A 12,500-nucleotide genomic window follows, 5' to 3' on the forward strand; every position below is an offset into this window, starting at 1 on the left:
AAGAAGATATACAAGATGAAGAGTAAAGATAAAAGGACGCGGAAATGAGAGGAGAAAGAAAGAAAAAATATGCAAAGGAATAGAAAGATTTAAGAGAGTAGTAAATAAAACAGGAAAATGAAAAAAAAAATAAATAATAATGAAGATAGAAAGAATGAAGGAACATAAGGAGAGAAAAGAAATAAATGAAACATGTAGAGAAAGAAATGTGAATGACAAAAAGGAAGAGATAAGAAAAAGTAAAATAGAAATAAAAGAAAACACAAATAGATATAAACACAACGAATATGAAAAGAAAGAAAGGAGTAAAAAAAACAAATAAGCATAAAAGGCAGAGAAAGAGAGAGAGGGAGAAAAAAAAAAGGTAAAAGGAACAAGCGAAGACCAGGAATGAAAACAAAAGTGAAGAAAGGCAAAAGGAAACAAGAAAACAGCAGCAAAAGATCGAAGGAAGGAAAGAAAGGAAATAAGATGTGTGGAGGATACAAGGCAGAGATAAAACAGGAGTAAATGACAGAGGAGAAGAAAAATGAGACACGAAAAGTGAAATGAGAAATGGAAATGGTGTTACAGAGATATTGCCCTTGATTTATGAATGTCAGGTGAGAAAAATAGGTGAGATGAATGATAGGAGAGAATGAGACAGAGAGAAAAGAAGAGAAGAAGAGCATATATAGGAGGACATGTAGAAGATAAGAGAAGAAAAACATCAATAAATGAGGACGAAGAGTAGGTGAAAAGTAAACGTAGAGGAGGAAGAAAGAAATAAAGAAAAATATTAAGGAAGACGAAGAGGATGATAAAAATGTAAGAGAAGAAAGAGGAGAAGAAGGAAAAGGGGAAGATTGGAACATAGGAGAAATAAAATTGTAGTTTTTCGAAAGGAGAAAGGAAAAATCATAAAAATAAACACAGAAGAAGAAAAAGAAGGAGGAGGAGGAGAAGAAGGAGGAGAAGGAACAAGAAAAATGAAGAGCTGGAGGAAGAAGCAAAAAAGGAAGAGGAATAAAGAAGATGACATTTGAAGAGGCCTCATCCCACGCTTTGCTGGAGGAGGAGGAAGAGGAGGAGGAGGAGGAGGAGGAGGAGTGATGAATGGTTCTGCAGTGTGGTGGTTGGGGGTGGGAGGGATGGAGGAGTTTTGGGCAGCCTTACTCCTCCTCCTCCTCCTCCTCCTCCTCCTCCTCCTCCTCCTCCTCCTCCTCCTCCTCCTCCTCCTCCTCCTCCTCCTCCTCCTCCTCCTCCTCCTCCTCCTCCTCCTCCTCCTCAGTGACCTTGTCTTCGTCCTTGTATTCCTCTCTGGTAGTCTTTCCCTTCCTCTTCCTCCTCTTCTTTCTCCTCTTCTTCCTTCTCCTTCTTTTATTATTTACTTTCCTTCCATCTTTCTTTCCTTCTATTTCCATTTTCCACGTCTGTATCTTTCTCTTCTGCCACTTCTCGTTTCCTCCCTTCCCTCTGCTTCCTTCATTCTTTATTCTTTTTTTCTTCGCTTCTCCTACATACCCTCTGTTCCTCCTCCTCCTCCTCCTCCTCCTCCTCCTCCTCAACCCTTCCTGTTGATCTGTTCCTCTCACCACACGTCTTGTTCGGTATAAAGGGAACCAGAGAGAGAGAGAGAAAGAGAGAGAGAGAGAGAGAGAGAGAGAGAGAGAGAGAGAGAGAGAGAGAGAGAGAGAGATGGTGTGAAGCTGATCATGTTTAATCAAGATCTATGACAGTGACAACAGAGAGAGTGAAGGGAGTCGGTTCAGTAAATATTGAAAGTAAAGAATACATGCGGGCATAGAGAGAGAGAGAGAGAGAGAGAGAGAGAGAGAGAGAGAGAGAGAGACTATAACAGAAACTGGAACTGAAGGAGAAGCTGGAGGAGGTGGAGGAGGAGGAAGAGGAAGGAGGGAAGCTCGACTGGAAGAGAGAGAGAGAGAGAGAGAGAGAGAGAGAGAGAGAGAGAGAGAGAGAGCAAAAATAACGAAAGCAATATTGAATCATAAGGAAACGTTAAATTGATAGAAAAAGAAAGGAGAGGACAAAAAAAAGTAAATAGGAGGAGGAGGAGGAGGAGGAGGAGGAGGAGGAGAAAGAATGATAGATAAGAGAGACAAAGAAAGATAAGAAGGAAAGTACCTTGAATTATAACAAGAAAAAGCGAAATTGGAAGAGAAAGGAAGAAAACTATAGAAAAGTAAGGATGGATAGAGAAAGTGTAGAAGAAAAAAGAAAGAGAAAAAAAGAAAATTTGATTGGACCAGTGAAAGGGAAAGAAAGAGATAAGAAAGACTCACCAAATGGAATAAATGAAAGAAAAGAGAGAAAAGAATTGACAGGATTGGAAAAAGAAATCAGAAAACAAATTAAATAATATGAAATTGCAATAGGAGAGGAAAAAAGAGAGAAAAGGAGAGGAAAGGAAGATAAAAGGAGATGAGAAGGGGAGGAGGAGGAGGGCAAAAAAATATACGAAAACCAAGAAATAAATGAAAAAAGAAAAAAAAGGAGAGAAGAAACAAGAATAGACTACAGAAAGATAAATAGAAAGAAAGAGAACAAAAAGGGAAGGAGGAGGAGGAGGAGAAGGAAATAAGGAGGAGGTGCGAATTGGACGAATGATAGAGGGAAATAGTGAAATGAAGGAAAGAGAAGAAAAAAGAAAGGAGAATAGGAGGAGGAGGAGGAGGAGGAGGAGGAGGACGTACCAAATGGAGAAATGGGAGAGTGAAGTAGTGAAATGGGGGAAAGAGGGAGAGGGTAAAAATGAAGAGGCAGTAAATGCACCGAATGAAGACCTCAGAGGAAGAACAATCAAGGTTTTTTCGAAGTGGGAATGGGAATAGGAATGGACCAGGAATCGGCCAGAGGGACACAGCGAACACAGCAGATTTGAGAGGAAAGAAAATGGAAGCAGGAGGAGGAGGAGGAGGAGGATGGAGGAGGAGGAGGAGGAGGAGGAGGAGGAGGAGGAGGAGGAAGAAGAGGAGGAGGAGGAGGATAGTGGAGTGTATCTTTAGTGGGTTTTTTTTATATAGATTGTCAGAACTCTCTTTCTTCCTTCCATTCCCCCTACCTTGAGGATTTAGTATTTGTTGTATGTATTCTCTCTCTCTCTCTCTCTCTCTCTCTCTCTCTCTCTCTCTCTCTCTCTCTCTCTCTCTCTCTCTCTCTCTCTCTCTCTCTCTCTCTCTCTCTCTCTCTCTCTTTTCTAATTCTTCCCCAAAGTTCTCAGTCTTTTACAATCTTTTCTTTCCAAGTTTTACAATGTCTGGTGTGGTTCTACACAAACTCTCTCTCTCTCTCTCTCTCTCTCTCTCTCTCTCTCTCTCTCTCTCTCTCTCTCTCTCTCTCTCTCTCTCTCTCTCTCTCTCTCTCTCTCTCTCTCTCTCTCTCTCTCTCTCTCTCTCTCGTTCCCCTTAAGACAACTGCACCTTTTTCTTTCCTCCACTCACCTACAGCCATCACTTCCTTCCCTCTAGCCCGATGGAAGCACAAGGGAATTCCTCCTCCTCCTCCTCCTTCTCCTCCTCCTCCTCCTCCTCCTCCTCCTCCTCCTCCTCCTCCTCCTCCTCCTCCTCCTCCTCCTCCTCCTCCTCCTCCTCCTCCTCCTCCTCCTCCTCCTCCTCTTCTTCTTCTCATCTCCCTTGTACCCGAGGCAGCAACTTCCCATCAGAAGAAAAGAGGGAAGGAAGAGATGGAGGAGAGAGAGAAGGAGAGGCAGAAGGAGTGCGAGAAAGCAGCAAAGAGGTAGGAAGGAGATAGAGGAGGAGGAGGAGGAAGAGGAGGAGGAGGAGAGTAAATGAGTTCTGTGTGTTTCAGGTGTTGTGCCCGAGGTGTCTCTATTCACTGAGCCGTCCCTCTCTGCTATCCCTGAAAAGATAAAATTGTGTCAGGGGTGTTACAAGTGCAGAGAGAGAGAGAGAGAGAGAGAGAGAGAGAGAGAGAGAAAGGTGTGGGGCATAATAGCAAAATAAGGTCCTTCAGTCTAGTATTATGTGGTGTGTCTGTGGTTAAGTGTCCCTGTGTCTGTGTCAAAGCGTCGTATCATCCTTGTCTGAACGGTGTCTGCATTGAAGGAGGCTGTTTGCTGGTGTCTCTTCAATGGGGTGTTTATTATTTGTGTTATTATTATTATTATTTTTATTGTTGTTATTATTATTGTTGTTGTTGTTGTTGTTGTTATTTTATTTCATGTATTTATTTTGTTTGTGTACTTATCTTTTTCATTTCTCTGGTTTTGTGGGCAATATAATGAAAAACATAATATGAAAAGCGGAGAGAGAGAGAGAGAGAGAGAGAGAGAGTGAGTGAGTGAGTCTGTCTTTCTGTCTGTCTGTCTGTCTGTCTGTCTGTCTGTCTGTCTGTCTGTCTTATCAAACTCACAAATCTAAACTGTCCCTCGTAAATGCCAAGGTCACTCACTGTTCCTCTCTTAGCTGGCCTGAGTCCCATGTACGGTCCGGGCGGGGCGGGGCGGCAGGAGCAGACCCTGCCGTGACATTTGTAAATCCTTCATGGACACTGCTATGCTCCCTTCCTTCCCTCTCTTTCTTCTTTACTTCCTTCCTTCCTTCCTTCCTTCCTTCCTTCCTTCCTTCCTTCCTTCCTTCCTTCTTTCCTTCCTTCCTTCTTTCTTTCCTTCCTTCCTTCTCTTCCTTCCATCCTTCTTTTCTTCCCTCCTTACATTCTTTCATTTCTCCCACCCTCCTTCCTTCCTTCCTTCCTTCCTTCCTTCCTTCCTTCCTTCCTTCCTTCCTTCCTTCCTTCCTTCCTTCCTTCTTTTCATCTTTCTTCCTTTTTTCTTTTCTTCCATCTCTTCCTTCCTTCCTTTCTTCCTTCCTTCCTTCCTCTCTTCATTCCTTCCTTCCTTCCTTCCTTCCTTCCTTCCTTCCTTCTCCTTCTACACACAAGGATACCAAGAACACCTCACATTCCTATCAGTCATCTTCCTTTCTTCCTTCTTCCTTCCTCCTATGTCCTCCTCCTCCTCCTCCTCCTCCTCCTCCTCCTCCTCCTCCTCCTCCTCCTCCTCCTCCCCTGTTTTCATTCATTTTCTTTCTTTCTTTCCTTATTTCTTTATTTATTCATTCATATTTTACTTTATTTCTTATATCCTTGTTCTCTCTCTCTCTCTCTCTCTCTCTCTCTCTCTCTCTCTCTCTCTCTCTCTCTCTCTCTCTCTCTCTCTCTCTCTCTCTCTCTCTCTCTCTCTCTCTCCTCTCTCCTTAACCCTCCTCTTTCTTTTCAATCTCTTATTCTCTCACAGTCATTTTCATTTCTCCCCTCAACTCTCTCTCCCTCCCCTCCCTCTCATTTTCCCCTCTCCCACGCACCACGAGGGGACATCCTAGCCTTGTTTCCCCTCTCTCTTTTTTCCCGAGACACTAACACGCACTGTGGTACAATAACCTGTTTTAACCTAAGGAAGAGGAGGAGGAGGAGGAGGAGGAGGAGGAGGAGGACGACGACGACGACGACGAGGAAGGTAGAGGAGGAGGAGGAAGATGGACATGGCAAGCCTCGTTATTGTTTGTTTCCTTGAAGGCGACATGACACTATTATATACGTGCCGGGGAAGAGAGAGAGAGAGAGAGAGAGAGAGAGAGATATAGATGTCGGTCTCAGAACACAGACACAGAGGATATAAAAGGATGGATACAATGGACAGGCAGATATTGATAGACAGCTAAACAGACACGTGCCAGACAGATTGACAGACAGACAGACACACACACACACACACACACACACACACACACACACACACACACACACACACACACACACACACACACACACACACACACACACACACACACACACACACAGACAGACAGACAGACAGCTAAAATGTATCGACAAAACATCCATACAGACAGACAGACAATCAGGCAGACAGTAATGGAATTTGAAGGATAAAAGAGAGAGAGAGAGAGAGAGAGAGAGAGAGAGAGAGAGAGAGAGAGAGAGAGAGGTTAAAGAGGAGGGTAAGTAAGGAGAGATAAAAAAAAAGAATAGGAGAAACAGAAAGGGATACTAGACAGATTGACAGAAATAACACACTTTGCACAAGGGAAGGGAAACTGAGAGAGAGAGAGAGAGAGAGAGAGAGAGAGAGAGAGAGAGAGAGAGAGAGAGAGAGAGAGAGAGAGAGAGAGAGATTAAACTACATAGAAAAATAAAGTTTCCCATTAAACACAACTACAGTTTCCACCACAAAATAAAACAAAGTGTAAAGTAAAAAGAAAAAGAAAATGAATTTAATTTTTTTTTAGTTTTTTCCATGTATTTTCCCCCTTTTCCCCCTTTTTTTCCTTTTTCATATATATTCCCCTTTTTCCTCCTTTTCCTTTTCTCCTTTTTCCATATATATATATTCGCCTTTTTACCTTTTTCTTTTTTCCCTTTTTTCCATGTATTTTCCCCTTTTTTACCCTTTTTTCCCTTTTTTCCATGTATATTCCCCTTTTTCCACCTTTTCCTTTTCCCTTTTTCCCTTTATTATCTCTTCTACTTTTTTCCCTTTTTCTTCTATTGTTTTCTTTTTCCCTTTATTCTCCTTTTTCCTGTTTTTCCTCTCTTTTTTATCGAGTATTCTTGCGGCACACTATCTGTTTTTGTGTGTCTGTGTGTGTGTGTGTGTGTGTGTGTGTGTGTGTGTGTGTGGGAAAAGGGGAGAAGATCAGAGTTTCCCTCTTACTCAGAATCCTTAGGGACGCGGCGAGAGGGAAACAGAATCTAGGATAATGTGTAGGATATCATTATTATTATTATTATTATTATTATTATTATTATTATTATTATTATTATTATTATTTTTTTATTTTTTTTCACATGAAGAATGAATATACAAAAGGACGAATGTGAGAGAGAGAGAGAGAGAGAGAGAGAGAGAGAGAGAGAGAGAGAGAGAGAGAGAGATGACAACGAAAAGAAAAGGAAATAAAATCGAGGAGAAGTAGAGCTGGAGAGGACGTGATGCACTGAACCTTATGACAGAGAGAGAGAGAGAGAGAGAGATTAAACCTGTCTGTCCCATTCTCTCTCTCTCTCTCTCTCTCTCTCTCTCTCTCTCTCTCTCTCTCTCTCTCTCTCTCTCTTCTCTCTCTTAATAAATTGTATTTTTTTTATTTTGGCGAATTGTTAATGTTTTTTTTCTCTATTTCCAGATTTTATCCAGTTTTGCTGTTCGCCCCTTATTCCAACGCTGCCTGTGAGTATTGTTGTTCTCTCTCTCTCTCTCTCTCTCTCTCTCTCTCTCTCTCTCTCTCTCTCTCTCTCTCTCTCTCTCTCTCTCTGGTATCAAAGAATAAGTCAGCCAATCTCTCTCTTCTCTCCCTCTTCTCAATTTCTCTTCTTCCTCCTCCTCCTCCTCCTCCTCCTCCTCCTCCTCCTCCTCCTCCTCCTCCTCCTCCTCCTCCTCCTCCTCCTCCTCCTCCTCCTCCTCCTCCTCCTCCTTCTCCTTCTTCTTCTCTTCCTGTTCCTCCCTTCGCTTACCTCCATATCTCATCTCCATTTCTCTTTCTTCTTTCCATTATATCTTCCTCTCCTTCTTGTCTATTTCTTCCTCCACCCTTCGTTTCCTTCTCATATTCATTTCTCTCCTTCATTTCTCTTCGTCCTTACCTTTTCCTTGCTTCTGTCTCTTAATTCTTCCTTCCCTGCTTCTCCTGTTTCGCTAATGTCTCTCGCTTCCTTCTCAGTGTCTTTCGTTTATTTATTTTCTGTTATTCTTTACATCCTGTGTTCAATTTTTTTTTATTATTATTTTTTTATTTTATTTCTCACCTCTTAGTCTCTCTCTCTCTCTCTCTCTCTCTCTCTCTCTCTCTCTCTCTCTCTCTCTCTCTCTCTCTCTCTCTCTCTCTCTCTCTCTCTCTCTCTCTCTCTCTCTCTCTCTCTTCTCCTTCTCCTATCTCCTTTCATCCCATTCTCTCCTTTCTTTCCTCCATCTCCCCATCGTCATTTCTCTCCCTCTCCTTCTCTTCACTTCTATTTCCCATCTTCCCTGCTTCTTTCATCCCATTTGCCTCTTTCCTGCCCCTCACGTCCCCCCTTCCCCATCTCCCCATCACCCAACCTCCCCATCTTGTCAGCCTCATTGCAGCCTCTCCCCATCTCCTCCTCATCCCGAAACTCCTCAAATCTTCCCCAGTGGAGTTTTAACCCACTATTTGGGGATGGAATTCACACTATTACCGGGTTTATTCCTCCTTCCTCCTCCTCCTCCTCATCCTCCTCCTCCTTCTTCCTTTTCCTCCTTCCTTTTCTTCCTTTTCCTCCTCCTCTTTCTCTTCTTTCTCCGGACCATAACGGCTAAGGTTCTTCCTTACCTGTGAGAGCTGGTTATATCTGTGTGTGCGTGTGAGAGAGAGAGAGAGAGAGAGAGAGAGAGAGAGAGAGAGAGAGATTGAATTTGGGATATCTTTCAGCTTTTTTCGTCTCATTTAAGTGGTTTTATTATTATTATTATTATTATTATTATTATTATTATTATTATTATTATTATTATTATTACAAATGCCTTTCATAAAACCAATGTTACTTTCTTCAAATTACACCCATTATACGTTCAAATATATACTTTTGTTATAGTCTACTTTTAAAATGTTTTATTTATTTATTTATTTATTTATTTATTTTCCTCATTGTTACTATAAACATTTTTTTTTATATATATATATATATATAGGGCCAGCCAAGGCAAAAAAAAAAAACAACACACTTGTATGCTGGTCCTCTAGAAGATCAGTAAAGGGTAAAGTAAGTCAGTTTATTTCACGTTAATACAAATGCGGGGAATCTTGACAGTCAGGAGCGGATCTGAAAATACTAAACATATGAAAACAAAATCCTCTAAAGATAATACTGATAACACCATATTTTTTCTCTATTATATTACACTTTTATGGTGCATTTCAGTCTATGATGTTGCCCTTCGTTGTGTGTTTCGCTGCACTGTTTTGTCTTCCATTACGTGAAGCACTATGATGTTCTAGCCACACTGTGAAGGCTCCAGCACCGTCAGTCACGGATTTCATGGCAGATAGTGGCAGGTTGTGGTACTCCAGGCCTCACAGGAAGCTCTCTCTCTCTCTCTCTCTCTCTCTCTCTCTCTCTCTCTCTCTCTCTCTCTCTCTCTCTCTCTCTCTCTCTCTATCTATCTATCTATCTATCACACACACACACACACACACACACACACACACACACACACACACACACACACACACATAGTGATATATATATCTTTTTGGTATTTTTCATATTCATTATCTTGCCTCTCTTTTATTATTATTGTTTTATTCTACCATAATTTCACCTTCCTCTTTTTATTCTTTCCTAGTGGCGACATATGATGGCGATTGCTTTCTAAGATTCATTCACTGTCACTCACACTCTGCGCTAACTAAGAAATATATATAATTCTTTACTAAATCCTTTCATGTTATCATTTCTATTATTTACCTCCAGTTTCAACTTTATTATTTTCAACCTTCAAAATCCTTTCATGTTATCATTTCCTCTTCTTTTGTTTACCTGCAGTTTCAACTTTATAATTTTCAACCTTCATTGCTTTTTTTTCCTGTTTTTTTTTTTCTCCTATCCATGCTTTTGTACACACTCCAAACACTGCCTCTCCTTCTGATCACCCTTTCCTCTTCTGTCTCCTTACTCTCAAAGCCCACTGTTTATTTTCCTACATCATCACACCTTCACAATTATTCCCCACGTATTTTGCACAAGCTAATCCTCCTCTTACCAACACACCATCACGACTTTATTTGTTCAATCGAAACACACCGTGCGAGACAGAGAAATAGAAAGGGAATGTTGACAGTATATTTAAGCTCCCCCTCTGCAAGTGTTGAACAGAAAACGTGGTGGTGTCTAGTGTCCTATAGGATGTTAAGGGGTGAGGGAGCAGGTCGCAAGGCTGTGAGGGGCCCCAGGACAGTGTCAGAGTGAGGGAGGAGGGTGGAGGACACAGCTGGTCAAACGGTGAGGAATGAACACGCATCAGGTAGGAACTCTCAGGTGAACGAGGCTCCTGAGTGTTATTGTTGTGTTCACCTGTCCTGGGAGGGTGGCGGTGAGAGGCGAGCAGATTAAGGGTGAGAGTGAGAAGGGAGAGCGAGGATGTCAGTGAGAGGGTTGGGAGAGAGGGAGAGAGAGAGAGAGGTGAGATAGAGAAAGGATAAGGGTTCACGAGACTGGGATGCTCAGAGATAGAGGGAACGACATAGAGAGAGAGAGAGAGAGAGAGAGAGAGAGAGAGAGAGAGAGAAAATGTGTAAAATAAAAGATAGAAAAGAAAAAAAAATTGGGACAAAGAAGTGAGGAAGGAGAGTGAGAGATGTGGATGAAGGTAGAGATAGGAGTGAGGAGAAGAGAAAAAGGAGGAGGAGGAAGAAAAGAAGAAGAAAAGGAAGAGGAGGAGGAGGAGGAAACGAAAAGAGAGAAAATGGAGAATAATGAAGGGAATGAGAGAGAGAGAGAGAGAGAGAGAGAGAGAGAGAGAGAGAGAGAGTTGGTATGTGAACTAAGAGGAATTGGCCCAAAAAAAGGTATACATGGAACAGGTGGGAATGAAAAAAAAAAAAAGGTCCACTATTTTTTATCTTTTACAAAATTTCCATTTCAGAAAACGAGCGTATCGTATCGTATCATTCATTAACTGAGTGACATTTCCATCCATAGATAGATGAAATAAAAATACATATAGTAGTGGTGGTGGTGGTGGTGGTGGTGGTGGTGGTGGTGGTGGATGTGATGGTGGAGTCATAGGGGAAAATCCGGCTTGTATTAATAGCTTTTTTTTTTTTTTTCCTTTTTTTCCACCATATTAAATCTAGAACACGTTCAGTTTAAAAAAAAAATAATAAAAGAAAAAATTGAACATCATAATTTATCTTTTCTAGTCGACAAATTTCAAAACGAGGTTAATATCTCTCTCTCTCTCTCTCTCTCTCTCTCTCTCTCTCTCTCTCTCTCTCTCTCTCTCTCTCTCTCTCTCTCTCTCTCTCTCTCTCTCTCTCTCGCCAGATGTTGTTAGTGTGCTTTTCACGCCCTCTGGTGGTTCCTCAACTCTCTAACAACTGTGGCTAAGATAATTACACACTATTACATAACATACTTCCCGCTGTATCCTGTTACACACACACACACACACACACACACACACACACACACACACACACACACACACACACACACACACACACACACACACACACACACACACACACTGACCTCCTCTCCTCACGGTCAATGGAAGTAAGTAAATGAAATATGGTTGGTGTTTCCCGCAGACTTTTTCCCCGTGCGTCTGAAAGTTTCCCTCGCATTCTCAATTTGTAACTTGTTTCGTGCCGTGTTAGGCGGAGGAAAAGTATGTAGTTGTGTTTCTGTGGCCATTATTGTCACTGTATTTACTTTACCACTATTATCATCATTACTTGTTTATGAAAGACAAATTTTATGGAGGGGGAAGAGAAGAATGGAGAAAAATATGTTTGTTTTCATTCATTTCATCCAAGAATTGCCACCTATAGGCCTGCCACGTATAGGCCTAACGTTTTCTATTCCTGCTTCTCTTATTTTCATATGTTCTAATGTTCATCTACTCATAGGTGGCTAGAATAGACTTAGTAAATTTTTAGAGATCGGATTGTCTGGGTTAACATAACTGGCGAGGAATCTTGCTGTCTATGCAGAATCGTTGGACAAGTTTTCAAAGGTCGATTAGATTTGTGAGTAAGGAATTTGTATATACGGAGAATGCCACTAATAATCTCTCTCTCTCTCTCTCTCTCTCTCTCTCTCTCTCTCTCTCTCTCTCTCTCTCTCTCTCTCTCTCTCTCTCTCTCTCATCCCCTTATCTTCCTATATCGATTGCTATCTATTTTATCATCATATCGTCCCTTCTTTTCTCCCAACATTCTTCTCATATCGTTTACATTTATTTCTCTTTTCATCAAATATGTAAAGGAAAAGCACCACCGTGAATAAAATAAATTCTTTTCCATTAATCCATTTGCCTTCATACTATTTTCTTTTTCATATTTTTAAGAATTTTCTACGTTTTCCATCGATGTGTTCATTCTCCTACTGCTCAAAATGCTACCCCTCCCCGCTCCTTCCACCACCACCACCACCACTACTACCAATACCGTAACAGCACCCATATCTCGGCCTTCGAAGTCGTCCCAGTCTCACGCAGCGCCGCAAGATGTCCCAATTAGCAATACTCATCCATCGCGCCCTTCCTTCCCCGCGTCACATTGGGAAGGGCCGCGCCGCCTCTGCCTCCGGAGCGCCGCCACTTTATTGCACCAGAGAAAGATGTCGATTCCCCAAAACCCAACGCATGAAATTTTAATCCAAACTTGACAGGAGCCTTTTTTTAAAAATACCTCCAATTTTTCCCCTCTTGTATTCTTTCCCAATCGTTCAAGAGACACTTCCTGCCTTTAGGTCCACGGGCAGCGACAAGGGCTGAGCGGAGGGAA

At 41.7% G+C, this 12,500-nt stretch overlaps 1 protein-coding gene across 1 annotated transcript in view; it reads left to right on the forward strand.

Annotated features, from left to right (window-relative positions):
- Nucleotides 1–12,500, forward strand: part of LOC123505785 (leucine-rich repeat neuronal protein 3-like) — a 216,488-nt gene that overhangs the window by 105,054 nt on the left and 98,934 nt on the right. Inside the window, exon 2 of the mRNA XM_045257468.1 lies at nucleotides 7,158–7,201. The gene's annotated coding sequence lies outside the window, so the exon portion shown is untranslated. The remainder of the gene's footprint in view (nucleotides 1–7,157; nucleotides 7,202–12,500) is intronic.

Source organism: Portunus trituberculatus, chromosome 18, assembly GCF_017591435.1.
Source record: "Portunus trituberculatus isolate SZX2019 chromosome 18, ASM1759143v1, whole genome shotgun sequence".
NCBI classification, from domain to species: Eukaryota; Metazoa; Arthropoda; class Malacostraca; order Decapoda; family Portunidae; genus Portunus; species Portunus trituberculatus.